Source organism: Camelus dromedarius, chromosome 11 (genome assembly GCF_036321535.1).
Source record: "Camelus dromedarius isolate mCamDro1 chromosome 11, mCamDro1.pat, whole genome shotgun sequence".
In the NCBI taxonomy this organism is placed as follows: domain Eukaryota; kingdom Metazoa; phylum Chordata; class Mammalia; order Artiodactyla; family Camelidae; genus Camelus; species Camelus dromedarius.
Window position 1 is genome coordinate 12,215,055 of NC_087446.1, and position 23,300 is coordinate 12,238,354.

The 23,300-nt window shown below is 47.7% G+C and overlaps 1 protein-coding gene across 5 annotated transcripts in view; it reads left to right on the forward strand.

Moving 5' to 3' along the window:
* The window catches only part of LARGE1 (LARGE xylosyl- and glucuronyltransferase 1), a 488,258-nt gene that overhangs the window by 381,299 nt on the left and 83,659 nt on the right, over positions 1-23,300 (forward strand). The window lies entirely within an intron of this gene.

Genomic DNA, 23,300 nt, shown 5'->3' on the forward strand with positions numbered 1-23,300 from the left:
CTTATTTCACTTGTATGACATTGTCCAGGTCCATCCATGTTGCTGCAAATGGCATTATTTCATTCTTTTTTATGGCTGAGTAGTATTCCATTGTATATATGTGTGTGTGTCTGAGGACTTTTTTATCCAGTCATCCGCTATTGACTCTTAAAGTTTCGGGTCAGAATGACATAAATTCTGCTAACAGTTCATTGGCTAAAGCATGTCATGTGGTCATGCCCACCTTTAATGGGTGTGGCCAAGTGCAACTCTACCATGTCCCTGAAAGGAGAGAAGGCAGAAATATTTGGTAACTGGCACTACGGCGTACCACAGCCCCTAAACACCATGTGTCTGAAGTCAGATCTATTTTCTACCTTGTTGCTACTTCAAATGTGTATCTCCTCTTTTCTTTCTCTCTTGATACCATCCTTCATTCATTCATTCATTCTTTGTTCATCTCCTGCCTGTCTGATGCTTCCTGTGCACTGGGATCTATACTAGTGCCCCAGACACAGCCCATGACCTCATGGAGCAGAGAAACAGTGAAACTAGAACTACCTCCCTCTCTGTAGGCTCGGGTCCCACCACTGTCTACCCTTGACCTCCACCTTTGATCCCTACCTTTGCCTCTCGATCCTGCCTCTTCCCCTCCATCCTCTTTGCCACTTCTTTCATACCCTGTTCTCAAAGGATGCAGACCTGTGATCTGTATCAGGACTAGAATTGGAGCTCAGGGAGCCGTAGGGTAGGTGAGGCCAAGAAGGGCTGGAACTTGGCACCTGAGACCGGTGGTACTGGGTTGGAGCAGGGCTCTGGGGATGGCACCACCTGAAGGTGACAGGTAGCAGCCTGTCCTGGAGGCTAAGGTCATTCTATAGTAGGAAGAGCCAAAGAGTCACCTCTGAGAGCTGAGGGTCAGATTCCCCAGAAGTCAGACGCAAACACAGGGCCCCAGAGGCCGCAGGAAAAAGGATGAGAGTCAAACTTCCAGAAGGGAAAGTTCAGAGATCCGGTCCAAATGGGGTCAAAGCTGGAATCAGACAAGGAAAGAAAGGTCCAGGTCAAGGTCCTGAGCAGCCAGAGGTCAGGGAGCCCTGTATTGAAGGCCGGCCTTTGAGTTGGTGGACATGCTGATATTGGACAGAACATCCAGGCGTGCCTCATGGGATGTAATTCTTCCCCGCAATGCCTACCAGGCATTACTGGAAGCCTGTAGAGGTTGCAGTTGAAGAATTTTAACCACCAGCCCTTAGTAGACCCACAGCTGCATCCCCGAGGCTCCCCTGCTGGGCTGGGCTTTAACCCTTGAGTTGCTGGATGGAGGGGAGCTCTGGGGAGTGCCTGAGTTCAGGGGCTCAGAGCAGCAGCTCTGATTAGCCGGTTTGGAGGTATTTCTGTGTCTTAATTATGGGTAAGGCAGTGCCTCTGCATACCAGCTAAGGGCTGGCCAGGCACTGTGCTGGGTGCATTCAAGGTGGTAATCTTACCTCTTGAGGCAGGTGCGATTCTTGTCTCTGTTTTATACCCAGGATGCTCAAGCTTAGAGAGTTGTCATCTGAAAAGTAAGGCTGCTGTTAACTACTAACCTTCCTAGCTTGCACTTGAGTGGCTTTCAAGAATACTTTTTAAAACTGTGGAATCCTGGACTCTGCCCCTTGAAACGTCTGGGCAGGGGCCCAGGATTCTGCCCTATAGGAAGCCTCCAGATGTTTCTGGAGCAGAAGGTCCAAGGCTCTGCTCTGATGAAACGTGGCACCTGTTTCCCATTCCAGCCAGCTTCCCCAGGAACTGTTTTTTCAGTGCATTTGAGGTTGGACCCTTTAGGGGCCCACCGGGGCCAGTGGGAGGGCTCCCTGTGTCCCCTTTGATCAGTAAATGACCACCCCGCGTTGATCTCCTGTGCCCAGATTCTGGCACATCCACTCCAGGCTTTCGTAAGCCAGAGACACTCATGTTTGTCGGGTGGGAGAGAAGGGGCATCTCAGGTAAACCCTGGTGTGTGTTTAGTTCCCATCTTCTGCAATATAGAATGAAAGAAAATGTCACGTGGAGATAAACCGCAGTGCCTCCAGGACACAGCACTGGGGTCATGGTTATCTGCGTCAGACAAAAACCGCCGGTCATCAATCCGGGTTTGCAGATGGAAGAAAAATGGAGCACGCTAGGGAATTTATTATGACCTAAATGGCACGTCCCCTCCCGCTACTCCTCGTCTCAGCACGTGAGGTCAGGAGACGTACAGGGACCTCGACCCTCTCCAGCTCCTACTCGATATGCCAAGGCCGTGAGTTACCTCCCTTGCTGCTTCTAAAAGGGCAGAGCAGATAGGAAAGAGCCCTGTTAGAAGGGATGTGTCCGTTTAAATAAGCCAGTGACACCAAATGATCATTAGGAAAGGATTTATGCGACATCAAAATGCATCGGCTTTCACGATGGGGATTTGTTATTTTAAGACTGAGGATTGCGCCCTGATCCGTGGATGAGTCATCCAGACACTTAGATTCTCAGGGGCATCGAGGACGGCCCTGGAGGGAACCTGCCCCCTAAATCCCAGAGCATCTCAAGCCTCCAGAAGGGGTATGTCCAGCCAAGCCCCATGTGGAGCCTTGAGCTTGGTGCTAGGAAACCGAAGCAGGTCCAGGTTAGGTTGCAATTCAGCCATTTAGTCTCCTGGGTCCAAGTCGCTTCACCTCCTTGAAACTTGCTCCTCTCCCTTGTGAAATGAGTTAAATAACACCGGCACCCAGCGTGCGAGGATTAGCAAGGTCACCTGTTTAATGAGCTTAGCCTGTGTCCCTGTTGCATTTTTCTGCCGCTCAGTCTATCAGGCAATGGAATCCACCTGCTTTAAAAACGGTGGCGACCTGATTGCCTAGGGTTTGCTAAGGCTTCCTCAGCCCTAGGGTCAGAAAGAACCAGTACGTATTTTGCTTTTCCCCAAATATAATGCAGCCACCTTGCAGTTTTTCTCTCTCCACTACCTGGAAAATGTTAACTTTTCATATTATTTTAGATGCAAAAAAAATGACAAATTTAGTGTGTCTATCAGCCGTGTTCTACTTTGAAAATCCCCAGAAAAAGCATGAAATGTTTGACTTGGAGGCTCTGCCTTCATGACCAGTCGCTTTTCCGCCTTGTGCCTCTGGGAAGCTGCTCAAGTGTCAAGCCCTGGGTTCTTCATCTGTAATCTGGGAATGGTGGTCCTCCCCGAGCCCGCGGTGAGGCTCCCACGTGGTGGTGTAGCTACAGGGCACTGGTAAACCTAAGTGCTTTTGGAAGTTGGTTATTGTTTTTCTTTCTCCTCCTAACCACAGCTTAGCTGAGAACCAGTTTTCAAGAAATTCAGATTCAGCCCCATTTATCAGATTCAGCTGCATTCACCAGGCACCCTTCTAGGTACCTCCCAGTGCATCATCTTGGTTAATTGCTAGAATTATCTTGGATGGTAGACATTCACCTTCAAAGAGCCAGCCAGTTTCCCCCTCTTCTTTGTTTTTCTTTCCCAGTCTGCTTGCACGCAGCCCACAGGGCCCTAAAAGATCAGAGATCTGCCCACCTCGCCCACTCACCCAACTCCCGTCTTTCTGGAGCAGTTTACAACTTAATTCCGTATTAAGAGAGCTGGTAAGCCACAGCAGCTGTGAACCACCTGGCAGATGCCAGAACAGGATCCTTGCCATCTCCGTTCTGGTGAAATAAAGGGTAACTCCCACATTCTTGCACAGAGAGGTGTCCATTCCCGACCATTCTGTCAATGTATCGTGTCCTGGTGCGAGCAGCTGTCATTCACGCAGCACTCAGCTGTCTGCAGGGCTTTAAACAAATAAACAAACAAAACCAAGATGATGACAGTCTCAGAAAGATTCAACCTACTTCAGGTCATATGCTGACGGCGAATATCTTAAAAACAAACAGCAGCACAGAAGAGAAGGGGGTGGGGAGCGCTGACAGCAGCAGGTGTTTGGAGAACGAGTGCGGGAAGGCAGGTCAGAAGGGGGAAGATGGCGAGTTCAGGAGAGGTTTGCTTGTGCTGGATCCTGGGGGCTTCTCAAGGAGAGGCTGCCTCCTCCCTGAGACACATTCAGGACATGATATTAACCAGAGGATGCGTTTTAAGAAACAATTTAAAAAGAAAATGCATCCTGTTCCTTTTCAGTCCCCAAATTAGGCCAGAGACAGGCAGATGGAGACCTGGCTCTCCAGGGAGGGAGAGAGAGTTTCTCTAGGAATCCTTATCTGCAGAACAACAAAATTGGGACATTCAAGGACTGACTCACCTCTGAGGTTTGAGCAAACGGGGCCATGAAGAAGTAAGTGGAAGGTAATTCATGGTAAAGTCAGACACTGTGGCGAATTCTATAGGGGGAATGATTAAAGGGGCCAACTTTGGACAACTTGCTGAAGAACTGTTAAGGAAATAGCTTTAGTGGGGTAACTCCAAGTGTCGGGTGGAGGCCCGCCCTCGGCCCTGCCTCTGACACCCAGCCTTCTGCAACCCTGGACAAATGTTTTCATTTCCCCGAGCCTTCCTTGTCTCTTGGGCCAAGAACTAAGATCTCTTCATGCTCTGAAGGCGTACTGTGACTGGATGATTTCCGCCTGTAAGAATTACGTCCGGATCAACCAGACTGAAATGTAGTTTGTTCATTCAGCACATGCTACGAACTGCCTGTTATTTGGGGTAAAAAAAATGATTTTTTAAAATGTGATCCCAAGAACCTTCCTTCAAGAAGATGATTGTCTAGGAGAGGAGAATTTGCATGTCTACAAATAAGTTCAGTACAACTTGAGCCTCTAGCATGGTTGAGATGCGGAGTTGAACGTTAGCCCTGCAGTCACCCTCCCTGGACCAGCATTTTCTGGATGAATTCTAGAGGACATCGCAGGAGATGGGAATATGTGATCAGAAACTGGGGACAGAAAAGGTTGAGAAATCTGCATATTGCATCTCTCCCTTGGAGATTCAAAGTGCGTGTTGGCGTATTAGAGATCCTGGAAAGCCCAGAAGTAAAGCTGTTAAACCCAGTAGCATTCCCCACTCTTAACTTGATCCTTGAAACAAGTTTAGGAAGAACTGCCCGTACATTAATTCTGGGGTCGGGGGTTATCACTTTTTTGAGCTCTGTATCCCAAGCCCTTGGCTTAGAAATATTTAAATAAAGAGTTTGTAGAATAATCCCTGTGGAAGATGCTCGCTACTCTAGGAACAGTTCATCTGACACCACACTGAACAGAAGTGTCTACTCTCTTTTGTACCGTAGCTTCTCATTCATTTTTCTACTGTAAGGATGTACACATCATATCATTGCACTTTCTTAATCAGCATCCTACGTGTCGTTATGTATCTGAAGCCGGTCACCAGCCAGCAACCCTCCAAACCTTTCCAACCTGAATGACATGCTCTGGCTCTTATCAAACTACGAGGGTCTCACGCCTCCACCTGGACACTTCTGCCCACTTTTCTGCATCACTTAAAATGCCTGTTTAAGATGTCATGCTTCAGGCCCCAACCCCAAGAGACCGAATCTGAGTCTTTAAAGACGAGGCCAGGTAACCGTATTTTAAACACGCTCCCTACGTGTTCTGATGCACACTAGCCTCCTAGACCGGCTTTCGTGCTCGTTTGCCCATCAAGCTCCAACTGAACTTGAGTTCAGCTGAAAACTCTTTGCATGACCGTCCAGCTGAAGGTTCCCCATTCCACACTCCTGTGGTAGATTTACTGAGCCTAAAAACACAGACTTTATCTATGGTGAGTTTTATCTTAGGGAGGCCAATCTTTGTGTCATTTTCTTTGACTTCATTTGAGTTCTCAACTTAAGGTCAACCGCAAAAATAATGAAAATGCCTTCTGTTCATTCAGCCAGTGGCCTTGCCCCGTTTTTTGCTAACATGTTTGGAGTGCCTCTTTTATAATCCTGGAATAAAATTCAAAGATTACCTGTGTGACACTGTTTACCAATGTAATTTCAAAAAAAAAAATCAATAAGGTGCCTGTGCTCTGATATAAAGAAAAAAAAAGGAAATTAATTTACTAGAAAATATATTGGCCACAGCATGTCATTGCTCACTCTCGGCTGCAGTCGAAGACATAATGCAGTGAATGAAGTGGTGGGTGCTTCTGTGCCTGTGTTTGGGACAGAGCCGTCTGCAGTGTGACCGCTGCCAAGCAGGACGGTCCTGATGGGAGACTGGCAGAACAAATTCCATGAGCGGTGTTTGCTGTCTGTGAGACGTTTTCCAAACTAGTGAACAACTCTAGCAGGAAGTACCATCTCTTCTTGATTTGTATTCCAAGTTCAGTGTCTATTAAATCATGCCCCAAAGAAAGCACATTGTTTTGTAAGTAGTATTTTTCCCAGGCTCAGCTAGTTGTAACAATTATATACAAGTATAACATGGATGTCCAGGGGGCCCCATGCGAGGGGCAGGAATACCCTTCATCGTGCTGGTCAGTCCTGAGAAGGGGTTCTGTCCGCCCCGAGAGTCATGAATCCAAGGCAGACATCCAGCAGGCTGACTCACATGCAAAGCCATGACGTGCCCAAGAGCCCTCTGGAGTTTGGGGTCAGTGCCTAAAAGAGTGCTCCCTGCTCCCAGGGAGGATTCAGTCTGCCCGAAGTCTACTCAGCTGTCCTCCCGTCCAGCTACTTCTCTCTGCTTAACTTTTTTAATTTTAATTGAAGGATGATCAGTTTACAATGTTGTGTTAATTTCCGGTGTACAGTATAGTGATTCAGTTATATGTACGTATATATATTCCTTTTCATATTCTTTTTCATTATAGGTTATTACAAGATATCGGGTATAGTTCCCTGTGTTACCCAGTAGGACCCTGTTGTTTATCTATTTTATATATAGTAGTTAGTATCTGCAAATCTCAGACCCCCAATTTATCCCTCCACTCTCCCCTCTTCCCCCTGGTAACCGTAAGTTTGTTTTCTATGTCTGTGAGTCTGTTTCTGTTTTGTAAATAAGTTCATTTGTGTCACTTTTTGGGATTCCATATATAAATGATATCATACTCCATTTTTCTCTTTCTGGTTTCCATCACTTAGTATAATGATCTCCAGGTCCATCCATGTTGCTGCAATTGGCATTATTTCATTCTTTTTTAGGGCTGAGTAGCATTCCATTCTGTGTGTGTGTGTGTGTGTTTGTGTACGTACCACAACTTCTTTATCCAGTCATCTGTCGATGGACATTCAGGTTTCTTCCATAGTCTTGCCTCTTGAATACAGTGCTGCTGTGGATACTGGGGTGCACGTATCTTTTTGAATTAGAGTTTCCTACAGATACTGCTAGATCATAGGGTAAGTCAAATTTTCAGGAATCCCCACTTAACTTTTTTCTAAAGTTCGGTGATTTTATCCAAAGCTTGTCCACTTCCTGTCCTGAACCAGAGTCTCTGTTGGCCCTTGTGGGTTCACATGGAATAAATCTGCTCCCTCGTCCACCTGACGACCCCTTAGCTATCTAGGGGAAAGAAAGCAAACAGTGCCTCCCAGTCTTCTCTTCTGGTTCCCTGCACCTCTCTGATTCTCTGAGCCCCAGTTTATTCATATATGGAATGGAGATGGCTGGGGTTTCTACCTCACGGAGGATTGCTATAGGTCAGCAAGGTAAGAGAGTACATTTAATGTGGTAAGACAAGAGTGGGCATGTAGTCACACTCAGGAAATGCCGCAGCAGTTGCCTGTTGTCATCTGTTAAAAGGTAGAAAAAGAGACTACAGGAAGTTCAGCCTCTTACAGTGTTGGTCCCTCTGTGCCCTGGGAGCTCCTGTTTCGTTTTTCCTATTAACAGACAGCATCACTTATGTTCTGGAGGTGAACTATCCTGGGTTCGAGTCCCGGCTCCAGGATTCTGGGCAACTAGCAGTCTTTTCTTTAGTTACCGTATCAGGACAAGAAGGGTTTCCCTCTAAAAAGGGTTGCTTTGAAGAAGAAATGAGATCAGATTTGAAAAGTACTTGGGACAATGTCTAGGTCAACACATGTCCGCTGTTAGTACTTTCTCTTTCCTTTCATGTTTGAGGTTCACAGGCAGGGCGGACAGGTGGGGCTGTTCGGCGTTTTTGACAGTAACTCTGTCTTTTGTCCGGTGAGGACCCCCAGGGCTGAGCACTCCCTCCCAGCGCTCACCATCCACTTGTCCATTCATTAGGCACATATTCACCAGGCACCTTTCTAGGCCCTGGGGATGCCACTGACCAAGACAAAAAGGAGCCCTGTTCATGGGAGGTCCTTGTTGTTGTGGGAGAGAAGCCCGTTTTCCCCGTGTCCTGTGGTACCATCTCCTCCTGGGCTCCCGCACTCACCCGGCTCCAGCCATTCTTTCTTCCCTGCTGTGCCTAGAACTCACCTATTTAAACATGTGAGCCTCTCAGTCTCCAAGCTACAGCCTCGCTCTGCCCCCTTCCCTGCCTCATTCTTCTCCATCCGACCATAAGATCATCGCCATCTGACCTAAGATCAGTTTGCCCATTTTCTTCTTAATTTTCTGTTTCTTTCCATGAGGATAAGTTCCTCAGGGGTTATAATTCTGTCAGTCAATTTTCCCGCTTTGTCTCCTGTACGTAGAATCATGTCTGGCGTATGTTAGGCAATGAGTAAGTATTTGTTGTTGAATGAAATGAATAATTTTGGAAGATGGTGTTTTGAAGACAGTAGCAGAACAGCGGTGGCAGATTTGGTGCCCCAGGGGACGCGGGCAGTGTCCGGAGACATTTTTAGTTATCATAACCAGGGAGATGCTACTGGAATTTAGTGAGTAGAAGCCAGGGAGGCTGCCACCCATCCTGCAATGAGCAGGAGAGTCTCCTACAGTGAAGAACTTCCCAGCCCAAAACATCAGTAGTTCTGAGTCTGGGAAACCCTGACAAAATGTGATGGCTGGGAATCATGGCAGGGAATCGGAGTCTTCTAGAAAGAGCCATTTTTTTACAGAAGGGTTTTCTGAGAGAATAACACTTGAGTGCTGATGGAAGGGGAGTTGGCAGCCAGGCTGAGATCCAGAACAGTTGCATCCTAGGCAGAGGAGGGGAAGTGCAGAGATCCCCGAGCAGGAGTGGACCTGGATGTCTGCATTCCTCTCACATGGTCATGCCCCCGACCCCCTGCTCAGAGACATCAAATGGGCCTTCGCCAAGCCGCAGGTGATTAACCCCTCACCGACGCTCTGTATGCATTTATTGGATTCTCCAAGTGTTCAGAGTCAGAACGCCATCAGATTCTTCCCTACACTCCCGGTGAACTCTCTGACTCAATTAACACACTTTAGGGCCTTGCATCTTGTCCTGTTCTCCTGCCTCAGCTCTAGGGTTTGTAAAGGCCACTTGTAGCCCGGAGTGCATCCGGGCAAAGCACAGCATCCTGGGAAAAGAGTCCTCCTGGGCTGGTCTTGGCTAAATTCTCCAGACACGTGGTCCCTCGTGGCCCCTACTCTTCCCTGGGCACCCTGTTCAGCCGTGCTCGCCTCCTGACTGTTGCATTCCCACCCCAGGCTTCAGGCCTCTGCCAGCTGCTCCAACCCCCAATCATGTTACTTCCTCCAGTCTGCTCAGGTGTCATGTCCTCACAGTGGGCTTCCCGGACCGTCTGATCCAAAGTAGCACCCTCAGTCCCCCTCCTCTGATTTATTATTCTTCATGGCACTTCCCATCAACATCATAAAACATATGAATCAAATAAAAATATCACATGTAAAAATTAAATAAAATGTTGTTGATTCTCCTGCTGCCTATTTGGTAGGCAGAATGCCCACCCCGCCCCCCGCCCAAGATGTCCACACCTTAATCCCTGGAACCTGAGATTATGTTATATTATGTGGCAAAAGAGACTTTGCAGCTGTAATTATGGACCCTAAAATAGGGAGATAATCTTGGATTATCCGATGGGCCCAGTCTAATCACAGGACTCCCTAAAGGCAGAGAGCATCCTCTGTCTGAAAGCAGAACAGGCTGTGGCAGAGGGGAAGTCAGTTGGAAGTACGAGGGAGACTCACTGTGCTGTTACTAGTGTGGAGACGGAGAAGACAGAGTGACGAGGAATGCAGGTGGCCTTTAGGAGCCAGTTAAGCCTCCCAGCTGACAGTCAGCAAGAAGGTGGGGAGCTCAGTCCTACAGCCGCGAGGAACTGAATTCTGCCAACAACCGGATGAGCTTGGACTGGATTCTCACCCAGAGCCTCCAGATAATATCCAGGCTGGCTGACACCTTGATTTTGACCTTGTGAGAGTCTAAGCAGAGAACCCAGCCCAGCCCCTAGATTTCTGACCTATACAACTGTGAAATAATAAATTGATATGTTTTAAGCTACTAAGGTAATTTGTTGTGGTAGCAAGAGGAAACACACCTCTCTGTCTTTCCCCACCAAGACCAGTCTCCTTAAGGGCAAGGATCTTGCTTTGTTTACTCCTAAGTCCCCATCAACATGCAAAGCTCTCAATAAGTAATTATTGAATGAATACGTGAGTTCCAGCTTTCTGCACCACTGCCTTTCTGGGCGTGGCAGAGAGCTGGGGGAAGCTGCTCGTGGGAAACATTCTGTATTCCCGAGTCTTACAGTGTTGCCTACTCAGCAGGCCAAGCCCTCAGCAGGTACCAGCCACCTGCCATGGGGCCCTGCACCATGAGTAGAAATTGAAAATAAGATGTAGTCTCTGCTGGCACCACCATCAGCCCCGGCCCCCTGCAGGGGGTCCACTGTAGACTCAAAGATCAGAGATTACGGACAATTACGTGCAATGCGGCCAGCTGCTGTGATGGAGGGGCACGTCCACAAAAGGAGAGCTAGGGTGTGGAGGCCTGCTTGGAACCACTGAGAAGGGTATCAGAGCCAGGAGGGCTGCAGGTGGGGAGGGTGGGTTGGATGTTCCAAGACAACAAAGCAGGAGGGGTGGAAATACTTGGCAGGGTCAAGAGACAACAGATAGTTTGTCCATTTAGTTTAATCACGTGTGGAGTCTAGGCCTGGGATACAGGGCGTGCTGAAGTGCCCAAACTCTGCCTCCCTCCTGCCTAGGAGAGTGGGTGGCCTTGGACAGATCGCTTCATCTTTGTTTTAGGTTTTCCGTTTGTTTATTCTTTTGGGGTTTTTTGACCTGACTTTCCTCATCTGTAACATAGATGTGTCAATACAGACTCACAGGATTGCTGGAAAGATTAAGTAAATGGAAATACCTGGAAACCAGGAAGCCCTCAGGAAATGGTAGTTAAGACTCCTGGCACAGCCGTAGAGATGGAGCGGAGCTGCGTGCCAGGTAAGCAGTGAGGCTGGGAGCTGGACAGGTCAAGGTCTGGGTGCCAGAGAGGCAGTTCAGCTTTATCCAGCAGCAGCGGGGGTTTAAGCAATGCACGGCTGCACTCCTGGCCTCAGGGAGAAACCACCCTCATCCAGCATCCTCTTCCCTTGTTATTGTCTCCATTTATGTCTTGTCCCTGAACCAAGAGGTGCACACTGTTCAAACACGATGCAAAAGCTCCATCAGCAGGCCCAGGGCACCTCTCCCACCGCACTGCCCTCGGTGGCACTGGGTCGCCTGATGGACCCTGACGAGGCAGCCAAGTGCGAGTTTCCCCCTGCTCATCGGACTTGGTGGGTGGCCTCTAGTTAACTAAACTTAGCTGCTCAGGAGTTTTCCCAGCTGCATACTGAAAAGATGGCAAGGTCACCGCCCTCCGGAGCCAAAGCCACTGTTCTAGAAGAGCCCCCCCCCGTCCTCGTTCCCACTTCCCCCACCCGGTCTCGTGGGAGAGAACGTCCCTAAGTGCAAGGAGACTGCTCCCAGCTTCTTCCCTCCCTCTGAGACCTTTTCATGTGAACTGTTTTTCGTATAAGCAATTCTATTTCCTGGGTAGTTCTGACAATAGTCTCACGATTGTCCTCCCTCTTTGCTAAGTAAATCACAAGGCTTCTGCATGCTGGACAGGTGAAAAGTGAAACAAAAAGAAACTGAAAGCAAAAACAAAACTTTCCCACCGAGCTGGGCCTGCCCCGCAGCTGTCCAGGTGAGCTAGAGCAGCCGCATCTGTCAGACTGGAAAACTAAACACTGGCTGCTCCCCCTGGGCTTGTCCCTGATGGCTGTGCATCCTGGACTTAAGGCAGTCAAGCCACCTCTCCAAGCCCCAGCATCCTCTCCTGTGAACTGAGAGTCAGGATGCTGTCGTAGCCCCTCCAGGCTGCCCTGGCAGAATGCGATAGGCTGGGGGCTTGTAAACCACGGAAATGCATTCCTCACACTTCCAGGGACTGAAGTCCAAGATCGAGGTCTGGTGAGAGCTCACTTCCTGGTTCGTGGACGGCACTTTTCTTGCTGTGTTCTCACATGGTGGAAGGGGCTGGGGAGCTCTGTGGAGTCTCTTGGATAAGGGCACTGATCCCGTTCATGAGGGCTCCATCTGAATGACCCAAGTACCTCCTAAAGACCCCAACCCCTAATACCATCACACTGGGGGTTCCACATGTGAATTTTGCAGGTACACAGTCATCCAGTCTGGCATAAATGACTTTCCTGAAATGTCACAATTTTGCTGAGAAGATGAAAGGTACAGATACTGTGGAACAAAATGGTTGGCGGCAGCATCTTTGTAACACGTGAGCGCGCGTGTCATCAGTGCTGCTGCCACTTTGTTAATAAAGTGCTACCACCTGCCCCTCCCAGCCATTCCTCACTGTACCTGCAGCCAGAAACCTCTTCTCCCCGAGGCCAGTGACGGGCACCCTCCTTCATCCATGGGGCTCACTTTGTCTTCATGTTGAGAGGCTGGTGAGCAGTTTCAGAAACCCCAAGGCTTGATACGTAGGTCAGAGTGTTTCAGGGGACAAGTGGAGGTATCGTAAGGTACACATTTAATGTATATGCATAAAAAGTCCATGTAGAAGTGTATTAAGTGCCTGCAGTTAAACTGTAGCTCTTTTTGCAGAAGTTGGCACACAGTAGACCCTTCCGAAGAGTGGTCCAGTTGCTTTTAAAATTCCATTATGGGGGAGGGGAGGGTATAGGTCAAGTGGTAGAGTGCATGCTTAGCATACACAAGGTCCTGGGTTCAATCCCCAGTACCTCCAATAAAAATAAACATGATTACTTCCATCGCCCCACCACCACCAAAAAAAAAGACAAAACAAAACAAAAACAAAAAATTCCATTATAGACTTTGCCAGGTGTTCTAACATTGTTAGATGACTGCTAAAGATAGGACGTTTTTTAAAAATTACATATTAAAAAAACTATTGACAGCAGTCCTTATCCACATTTGTTGTAAAGGACAAATAGTGTAGAAATGCAGCGATAGCCTGGGATTGTGAGAACCTATTGTTGAACTTTCAAGAAATGGGAGAGGTCTGGTTGTTAAACACAGCCAGTATTAAAAATCAAATTATCTAAACTTACCATTAAATAGTTTTGAAAGCAAAGGAATACTCAAAGCTCATGACCTCCTAATCATTTTGCTGTTATCTCTGCTCTTAACTTTATTTCCATCTGCTGTGGTGGCTGTGGGCAGGAAGCACTGCGTGATGACGTGCGACTGCAGGTGGTTCCCCAGTTCTGGCAGTCACTATGTTGGTAGCTTGAAATCTGCCATGGTGGGAGTATTTACACCATGGAAATGGGCAAACGCTACGTATACATCAGGGCTTTTCTGTCTAGAGATCCTGTTAAACCTTAATCAGCATACCACCAAAATATACCACTGAAATATACAAATATACAAAACCCCTTTCTCCATCACGTTCCCCAGAGTTAAATACTGTTACAAGTTTGCAGTATACTCTTGTCTTTCCACGTGTGTAATGACCTGTTTCTCTCTGTATATGCATCTCCTTTTTAATTATTTTATGCCCTGCTTACTTAAGGATAAGATGTTGGGTATCTTTTACATTGATACATATAGTATTTTCTTTTTTCTTTTTAAGAACTGCATAGTTTTCTTTTCCATTTGATGAATGGACCATAATTTATTTCATTTCCTCTTAATTGGTCTTTTAGTTGTTCCGAGATTCTCCACCACCCACCAGTTATAAGCAACACCACCCACAAACATCCTTTACATTCTGCTGATGCAGTGAATTCTAAGAAATGGTACTTCTGTATCAAACAGTATAGAAATGTTAAATTTTTATGTTTTAGAAAATGCCAAATGTGTCAGAGGTCAGATAGGTAAAAATAGAACTAATATTTAAAAGTAAACTGTTTTAAAATTAAATAAGTGTGCATGTGTGTGTATGTATTTAGCTTATTTGTTTACTGTGCTGGGAACACAATCTGTATATTGCATAAAAATCAGTATTTTGCAGAGTAATGACTTAATGGAAACCTGCTATGGACTGAATTGTACCCCTCCAAATTTATATGTTGAAGCCTGACCCCCGCAATGTGATGGCATTTGGAAATGGGGCCTTTGAGAGGTGATGAGGTTTAGATGAAGTCAGGAGGGTGGGGCCCCCGGGGTGGGATTAGTGCCCTTGTAAGAGGAGACATCAGAGAGCTTGCTCTCTCCTCCACCACGTGATCACAGTGAAAAAGTAACCTTCTGCTCGCTGGGCAGAGAACTCATCGCTGGAAAGCAACCGTGCAAGTACCTGGATCTTGGACTTCCAGCTTCCAGAACTCTGACAGTTAATTTCTGTTGCATAAACTACATAGTCCATGAGATTTTGCTCTAGCAGCACAAACCGCCAGACACAGAACCTAGTTTTAGCCTTATGCGACGTAGGCAAATGGTCTCTGGCTAAGAGGCCCAGCCAGGGCTTTGAAGCTGTGAATGACAGACCAGTGGCCAAGTGAAGCAGAGCCCTTTTCTTGCTCTGGGTAACTCTACCTGGCTCTGGCATTTCAGCGCTGGGACTAAGTGAACTGACCTGACCCATTAGTGGACACAAGGGGTAAGAGTTTCCTGACAGTGTTTCTGCCCCGACTCTGCTGACCCATGGTTTCGGTGTCACTCACTCAAGTCTTGGCATGGTCAGAGCTAACAGGAGCCGTGACCCAGCCACCCAGATGCCTGTGCTGTTGCGTTTGCAGTGGAAGGGAGAGAAGGGAGGGTGCGATCCTCAATCTAACTGCCGTAAAGAAAATAATCAAGTATTCATTCAGTGCACGGTTTCCCTGAAGACATATTTATGGTGAGAAGAGGCATCTGATTCCCTGGAGGTCTCTCAAGTTCACAGTACCCATCTCTTCAATTTGACTCGCGCATTCATGTGCATTAGCTCACGTAATCCCCATTTTAGAGGCGCCAAAGAGGCACAGAGAGGCTAATTGACCGCAGAAGTTAGCAGAGCTGGTAAACCACAGGGCGCAGTGCTGACTCCTGCCTGCCTGCCGGTGTCTTCTCAGAGCTGCAGTGCTGGAGATTGATAGGGCGGTTGCTAAGACCTGCTGCAGGGGATTTGTCCAGCCCCTTCCCCAAAACACAGGACCTACTTTCTTAGCCCATGTGGACCATTTTATAACCATCCATGAATCGAGGGCCCAGTATTGTGTTCATATCACCAACTGACATTGAGCATTTACTTTGTGCCAAGCCCTGTGCTAAGTCCTTTTTCTGCTTTATCTCATTCAGTTCTCCCTACATTTTTTGGAAAGGTTTACACGATTTTTCAAAATCTTACATAATATGTAAAATGTGTATATATATCACATTTTCTTTGTCCATTCAACCTCAAAGGGCGTGTAGGTTGAGAATAATGCTGCAGTGAACGTGGGTGTGCAGATGTCTCTTCAAGTTACTGATTTAAATGCCTTCAGGAAGTTACCTGGTTTAACTATGTAAAGTGATGGATGTATTAATTACCTTGATCTTGATAATAGCTCTGCAGGGTATGTGTATATCAGATCATCATGTTGCACACTTTATATACAATCTTACGTATCAATAATTCCTCAGTAAAGTTAAATAAAACAAACCTTAAAAAAAAACAACCTTCAGAGCAATTGCAAGAGATCATGATGCGTAAACTCCCAGATGGAGAAAGCCCTGGGGCCACAGGGAAGAGGGGCTGCAGGGATGCCCCTCCAGTGGTTGATTTGCACCTCTGTTGTTGCCTGGATTATGATCCTGTACTTTCCCTGGGACTGACAGAGCTCTGCAAAAGAAAAAAAAAAGTGAGTGACATCATAGAGAGAAAGAGAGACTCCAGCCTCCCAGTCCGTCTCCTTGAGAGCTGTTCCTGGCAAACCACCTTTATGCTGGAACATCTGTCCTCCCCCTCCCCCACCTTGTCCCCCTGAGCCCTCAATTGCCCAATCTCCTTTTAGAGCATATTTGACATTTCCGCACAGCAGGGCAGCTGTATTTGAATCAGAATGGCACCAGCGATGCTGAAATCGGTTAGCAGAGCCCTGTGGGACCTGCTATGAGTCAGGGAGTCTCTGCTCAGACAATTATCTGAGAGCAGCCGCCCATCTCTGAGCCCACGTTGCCTCTTTGCTCCTCGGACCCCCCTGTTTCAGCACAGACCATGTGCCCAGCGTGGTACAGACTGGCTCATCTTCAGCTGTGCCCAAGGGAGGCAACAAAAAAAGTAGAAAACATGGCTCTTGTCTTCAAAAAAAAAAAACAAAAAAAACCCATCCCCATCATCAAGTTGGAGCAGCAGCCAAATATACCGAGGGAACATTTAAATCTTAATCTTATTCAAGGTCGATGTAATATCTTCCTTGTGAAGGTTTACCTGTTTCTGGCAGGGGTCGGTTCCTGCCAGGTTTAGCCACGACCTGCTTTTGTTTGTCTCAAGCGAGGAAGGGTTTTTACATTTTTTTAATAATTGAGAAAAATCCAAAGATAAGTATGCTTTGTGACACTGGACACTGTCATGAAATTCAAATTTCAGTGTCCAGCAATGAAGACTGATTGACACACAGACACACCATCCATTTTTGTTTTGTCTGTGGCTGCTTTGGAGCTAAAATGGCAGACATTGAGTAGGTGCAACAGAGATTTTTTGGGTCACCAGGCCGAAAAATATATACGATCGGGCCCTTTAAGAAGAAGTTCCTAGTGAAAGCTTGCAGATTAGCAGAAAGTGCGTGTTTGGGGGAATGCAGCAGACTGGACTCAGGATCTTCCCTGTGCCACTTGGCTTTCCGCTCCGGGAAAATGGAAAAAAGAAGATACCGTGACTAGGCGGTTGTGAGGATCGAACAAGCTGTTGTAAACATTACACAAAACCCACTGATCTAGAACTAGTGCTCAGTAAATATTGGTTACTTTCACCCACCTTAATTGTAGGCAGATGTAATTTCCAACCTAGACATTGAAGGAAGGGCAAAATTGCATGAGATCCGTTGAAATCTTCATGCCCTGCCTGTGAAGGAGGGAGTTACAGGTTGTGATTACTCCCTGAAGTCATTAACCAGGACTGGTGGGGATCGTAGGGACAGACCGCTCTGCGGAGGTGATGTTTCAGCTGAGACCTTAAGGGTACGTTGAAACTGGCCACGGGCTGAGCCTGGAAACAAACCCCGATATTGGCACTCGTTCGCCTTGTTCTGGAACTGACCGCAGGGGGAGGGGCAGGAGAAACTTGACACTGGGGAGTTAGGCCAGAGCTGCCCGAGCTGTGATAGGATGATCTGGAGTTTGGGTTTTGTTCCGTAACTCAGTGGTAAAGACCGCCCCCAGCTGAGAACGTCGGTGATCTCTTGTACATTATTAATTAGTAATAATTAATTCCTTTTTATCACTTCTCATTCAGTACAAATTTTACAGGACATCACCCCCCCCCCCCCCCCCCGCATTTCAGTAAGCTGTTTATTGGTGCTTTGCTATGCTGGGTTTGGACACTAAGAGTCACCCCCCACCCATGTCTGATCCTCTCTCCAAATGTTCATATGATTGTAGGACAGTGAGGGACACATGCCTAATTCTGTGTTCCAGCAGTGACTTAGATGATGGAACGAAGTGGACTTCATCAGCCATTCAGTATTCCTTACAGAGATGTCTGCATCATCTCCCCACCCCTCTCTCTGGCCCCCACGGCTCCTTCCAGCACACAGGTGGGATAGTCCAGATGGCTCTGGAGTGTGGAGCATGGCTGTTCCAGAACCTTCTACTGGTTTATCTTACCACCTTACTCTCCCATTTCCTCCCTTTTTTGGAACTGTCACCAACAGGTACACTCCAAAACTTGCTATAATTAAAGTGAAAAGCCTGTGTATGAGGAAAAGGTCCACAGACTTCTGTACACGGTAGAATTATCCCCAAGGGAAACTTGCCTCTGGAGAAAAGAGTTGTATTGTTGCCCCTATTTCACAGATGAGAACAGAGAAGTGAAGTGACTGTTCCAGCATCACACAGCCAGGAAGTGTCAGAGGCCAGATCCAGACCCAGGTCTGCCTGACTGCACACCCCAGCTCTTTCCAACTCCTGCTCTGGCCCAAAGGTATTAGCAAGTGGGCTGAGAAGGTAGGCCAGAGAGAACTTCCTGCTGCCAAGTCTGTGACATCTTGGCTATGACTGGGAGATGGACAGTCATTTAACACAAGAGTGGCGTCTTGACTTCCTGGCCTGATCTGTCCTGGCTACAAGCGGGGGCTGGACAGGTCCCACCCCATCCCACCCCACCCCCACCCATCCAGGACAAGCTAACTGGGCTCCCCCCTGTCTCTAGGACCTCTGTCTTTAACCAACTCATTTGCATGTATCAGAGCCCATTTGACAATTAGTCATTCAGCAAATATTAATTGAGCTTCTATTAGATGCCTCTGGGCAAGGCCTCTGTCTTATTTCTGAATTCATTCATTTATTTATCAACTCAGTCATAAACATTCTCTGAGTCTGTCTGCCAGGCCTGCCAAAGGCACTGGTGTTTCTAAGGATGACACCATCCCTGCCCTGGAGAACTCAGCACCTAGAAGGGGACTGCCGAGCAGCAAGATGACTAGTACAAGGGAGTAGCTTCCAGGTGGAGAGGGGGTGGGAGGTGGCCAGCTGTGCCGCAGGGTCCAGGCAGGAAGGCATCTAAAGAGGAGGCTGGGGAGGATGAGGAATAGAGCAAGTCAGCGGCAGACGGAAGCCTGAGGGGAAAAGAGCAAATTCTATTTAGCTAAATTAGAACTCAGAATGTCATGATTTTTCATTCTAGTTTTATTGAGATACAATGGACATATAGCGCTGTATCAGTTTAGGGTGTGCACCATAATGACTTGACTTAACGTACGTCACAAAATGATTAGCACACGTTTAGTGAACATCCATCATCTCTTATGGATACAACATAAAAGAAAAAGAAAAAAATGTTTCCTTGGAACGAGAACTCTTAGGATTTACTCTCTTAACAACTCTCGTATGCGACATACCGCAGTGTTAGCAATGTTTATCTTGTATATTACATCCCTAGCGTGGCGTTTTCTTGCAACTGGAAGTTTGTACCTCCCTGTGTCCCCTGCCTCTGGTAACCTCAAATCTGATCTCATTTTCTGTGGGTTTGGTTGATTCTTTGCCTTTTAAAGTATAATTCTGTGATTTTAAAGAGATTCAAAGTGGGTTTTGAAGAGATCCAATTATAAAAAGGCCCGAAGGTGGGGGGAGGAAGCCTAGCTTAGGGTGACTGCATGTCCGTAAACGCAACACGAGGAAGCCAGCAAATTCCTTTATTTTCTGATTCCCACCCTCCCAATATGGAGTCCATCCATCTGAGGTCCTCTTTGGTTATCAGGATTCCTGAGAAGTCACCCTGGAGAATTGCCAACCGGCCCTGTGTTCACCACGCCTCCCCTCCCCCACTTAACAGAAGCAGAAATTAGTCTCCAGGGGAGGAACTTCACCCTGCCTTAAAGAGCTCCTTCAAAGGATAAGGCAGTTGGCTCCACCTTCTCCCTTCCCTTCTTTCTGTGTTATTGAAAGCTGGAAAAGTTATCAAGGGAAGGACATTGATCACTCTTGCCCGAAAGCTTGAACCAGGGATAATTTTGCACAATCTTTTAAAATGACTGACACCACCACAAAGCTGGATTTAGTTCTCCATTCTCCCCAGCACTCAGTGCACGCCCCGCTAATCCAATTTACAGGAAATCCTCTCCCGCAAAACAGATCAGGCTGGCGGAGAGCAGATAGCCCGTTCATTAGCGAAGGTTCAGACCCCAAAGGGTTACCACGGCCTCCTTGCCTGCCGGCATCGCTTTCCAGTAGGTGGGGGGCCTGTGTGTGCCCACAGGAATAATGTTAATAGTCCTAGCTAACATTTATTGAGCACTTGTTATGAATGTGATATTTCAAATGGATTATTATCTTGTTTAACTTTCACCGCAGCCCGGGAGGCAGCGCTGCTCACGGTTCCTGCCATATATCAGCTCGCTCAGGGCCTTTGCACTTGTAGCTGATTCCAACGGAGTTCTGGCCCCGTATCAGCGTGGCAGGCTCCCTCGCCTCCTGCACGCCTTTGCTTACAGAGGATCCCCTTCCCAGAGAAGCCTTTGCTGACCACCCGTTGCAAATGTCCCCAGGTCCCGCACCTGAGTCCTCCTGCCTTTCTCTGCTTTATCATTGTCCTCACGCATCATCCTATATGTTTAACCTACTTCCTTTGTTTATTGTCTTCTCTTAGCATAAAGCCTCCCCGAGGGTAAGGATTTCTGTTTTCAGAAGGGGTTCTGGGACCTAGGAGACCCTCCACAGGTATTGGTTGGATGGAGAAATAAAGGTAGCATCACCATACCCATTTCACAGTCTAGGCAAGAGGAGTTCACAGCCACTCACGTGCCCCAGGTTCTACAGAAAACAAGTAATGGATCCAGGATTGCCTGCATCTCGGGCCTCCAAGTCTTGACAGCATTACAGTGCCAGCACCTGGCCAGATCCAAAGCCTCCTCTAGAACTATGGTTGTGCTGGGAAATAAGGAGACAGAACTGCCTACTTATCCCATTGAAATGTCCCAACGAAGTCGGCCTCGGTACAATAGGGAATCGCATTCATAGAAGAGCCACCTCCAGCCCCTCCTCCGCTCTAGGCATTTGCTCTTGGTAGACCCACGTCCCCCGAATTCACTCGAGTTCTGCATCAATGCAGGTCATTGTGCTTGTCTTGAGTAGACCTACTGTGCGCTGCAGACTTTTGGAAGCTGTGGGTGCAGAATTGGTCAAACACGGGTCTGCCTGCACATGTCTACACTGACTGTATGTCTTAACGTCACCCATGTAGACGGGGTTGCGTAGTGCTTTTCCGCAGCCAAGTTTCCTGTACTGGTCGCGTCATCTTATTGACAACGGTATTAGAAAATGTGAATTGCTAGTGTGAGTCTGGGCTAAACTGTGTTTGAATCCAGGTTCTTAGCATCCTGGTTACTTACTCGGTATTTCTGGGATGTCATAAGGAGCAGAGGTGATGGGCGTCCTTTGTGCAGTGTCCTCGTTATTATTAGCGCTGTTAGTGTCATCATTTATTAGTACTCAGCTTCTGAGTGGTAAGTTCAGTGCCTCCAGGTGAATAGGAACTTAGTTTGGGTTTTAAAAAAAATCTGCCCCAAGTCATAACAATGGCTCATTATTTCACTGAGACCAGCCTTTGTGTCAGTCACTGTGCTGAGTGTTGTGTTCTGTCTTATTTAGCCCTTAGCACGGTTCTCTGAGTCATTACTAACACCTGTTGTACGGAAGAGTGCACTGAGCCGCAGGGCAGTCCTCAGGTCACTGGGCCAAGGTCATGCAGCTAGTAAGCATGGAGCTGACATGGGGACTGACGCTGGACCCTTGCCCGTCACCTTTGCGGCGGGTCCCCAGGAGATCCGAGTACGGGACTGGAGAGGGGACTCTGTTCTTGCCGTCATCCTCGAACCAGTCAAGGAAGCCACAAAAAGTAGCAAAGCTGCTGTCAGAAGACCTTCCATTCAAGTCCCGGTGCTGCCACCGCGGACGCGTGCTGACTTCAGGAGACTGAGCTCACTTCTCTGGGTCCCGGTTTCCCCATCTACAAATAGAGGAGATAGATGCTGTCTAAGGGTCCTTCCCACCCCGTGGCCTCTGATTCAGGGAGGCGGCTCATCTGTGCCGTGTGCCGCAGGCCTACCAGAGTCAGCAGCTCAGGAAGAAACCCCAGCTGTGTGATCTCTCTGAGACTCAGTTTCCTCATTTGTAAACTAAGTGTAATCATCCCAGTGTCCCGAGAGCAGCCCAGGGGATTAAGTGAAATAACATGCATGTAAGAGTCAGGACCCCATCATCTCGTCCAATAATTCGAGGTGTTTTCATGAAGCGGCTGTTTGTGGGGTGAGTAGAACAGCATTGACGGTACCAGCAGGGAGACTAGCGGACGCAGCGAGCTGGTACCAGCTCTGGGCCCGGAGATGCGTGTCAGTGTGGTACTTAGCACCACAGACGGGAGGCTTCCACAGGGGAAATTCACTTTCTTATGATTCTGGAGGCTGGAAGTCCAAGATCAAGGGTTGGTTCCTTCTGAGGCCTCTGTTCTTCTCTCATAAAATGACTGTCTTCTCCCTGTGTTGTCACATGGTCATCCTCCAGTACCTGTCTGTCCAGGTGGCCTCTTACAGTTACTGGACATGCCAGATCAGGGCCCACATGAATGGCCTCATTTTAACTTAGCACCTCTTTTTTGCTGTTGTTGCTTTGAGGGAGGGTGGAGATAATCAGATTTATTTATTTATTATTATTTTTATTTATTATTTTTATTTTATTTATTATTTTTATTTGTGATTATTATTATTATTTTATTTAATGGAGGTACTGGGGATCGAACCCATGACCTCATGCATGCTGAGCACAACGCTCTACCACTGAGCTATACCCTCCCCCACTATTAACTTAACACCTCTTTAAAGACACGATCTCCAAATACAATCACATCCCAAAGTCCTGCGTAGGGGTTAGGACTCCCACGTGTGAATTTGTGAGGGATACAGTTCAGCCCATAGCAAGATACAAAGAGAAGAGCTAATGCTGCCAGAAACTTGTGAGAAGAGAACCATGGAGGGTGGCTGCCCAGTGGAAGGTGCTGGGGAGGGAAGACGGGCACTGTGGGGAGCACCTCCCATCTCGAGAGTGCACAGAGCAGGTTACACCCACCTCCCTCCCCAGTCCAGTCTGATGTGACGCTTCCAGCTGGGAAGCAGCGACCAGGGATCCCCCACGATTCGGTCTGCGAAGGCTGTGAGCCCTACATCCCTCACCAGCTGTTCTTCCAACGCCTGCTTCTTCGTGGAGCGTGTGAGCGAGTGAACGGTTGAAAGGTGCAGAGTGTACCCTTCCATGCGGGTTCACTCTGTTTAAGTCTGAAATCGCAGAAATGCTCCTCGCCGTTCTGTTCCCATAGTCCATTAGCTCGGCGTTCAGTCAGGCGCTAGCACCCGTTCAGCTGG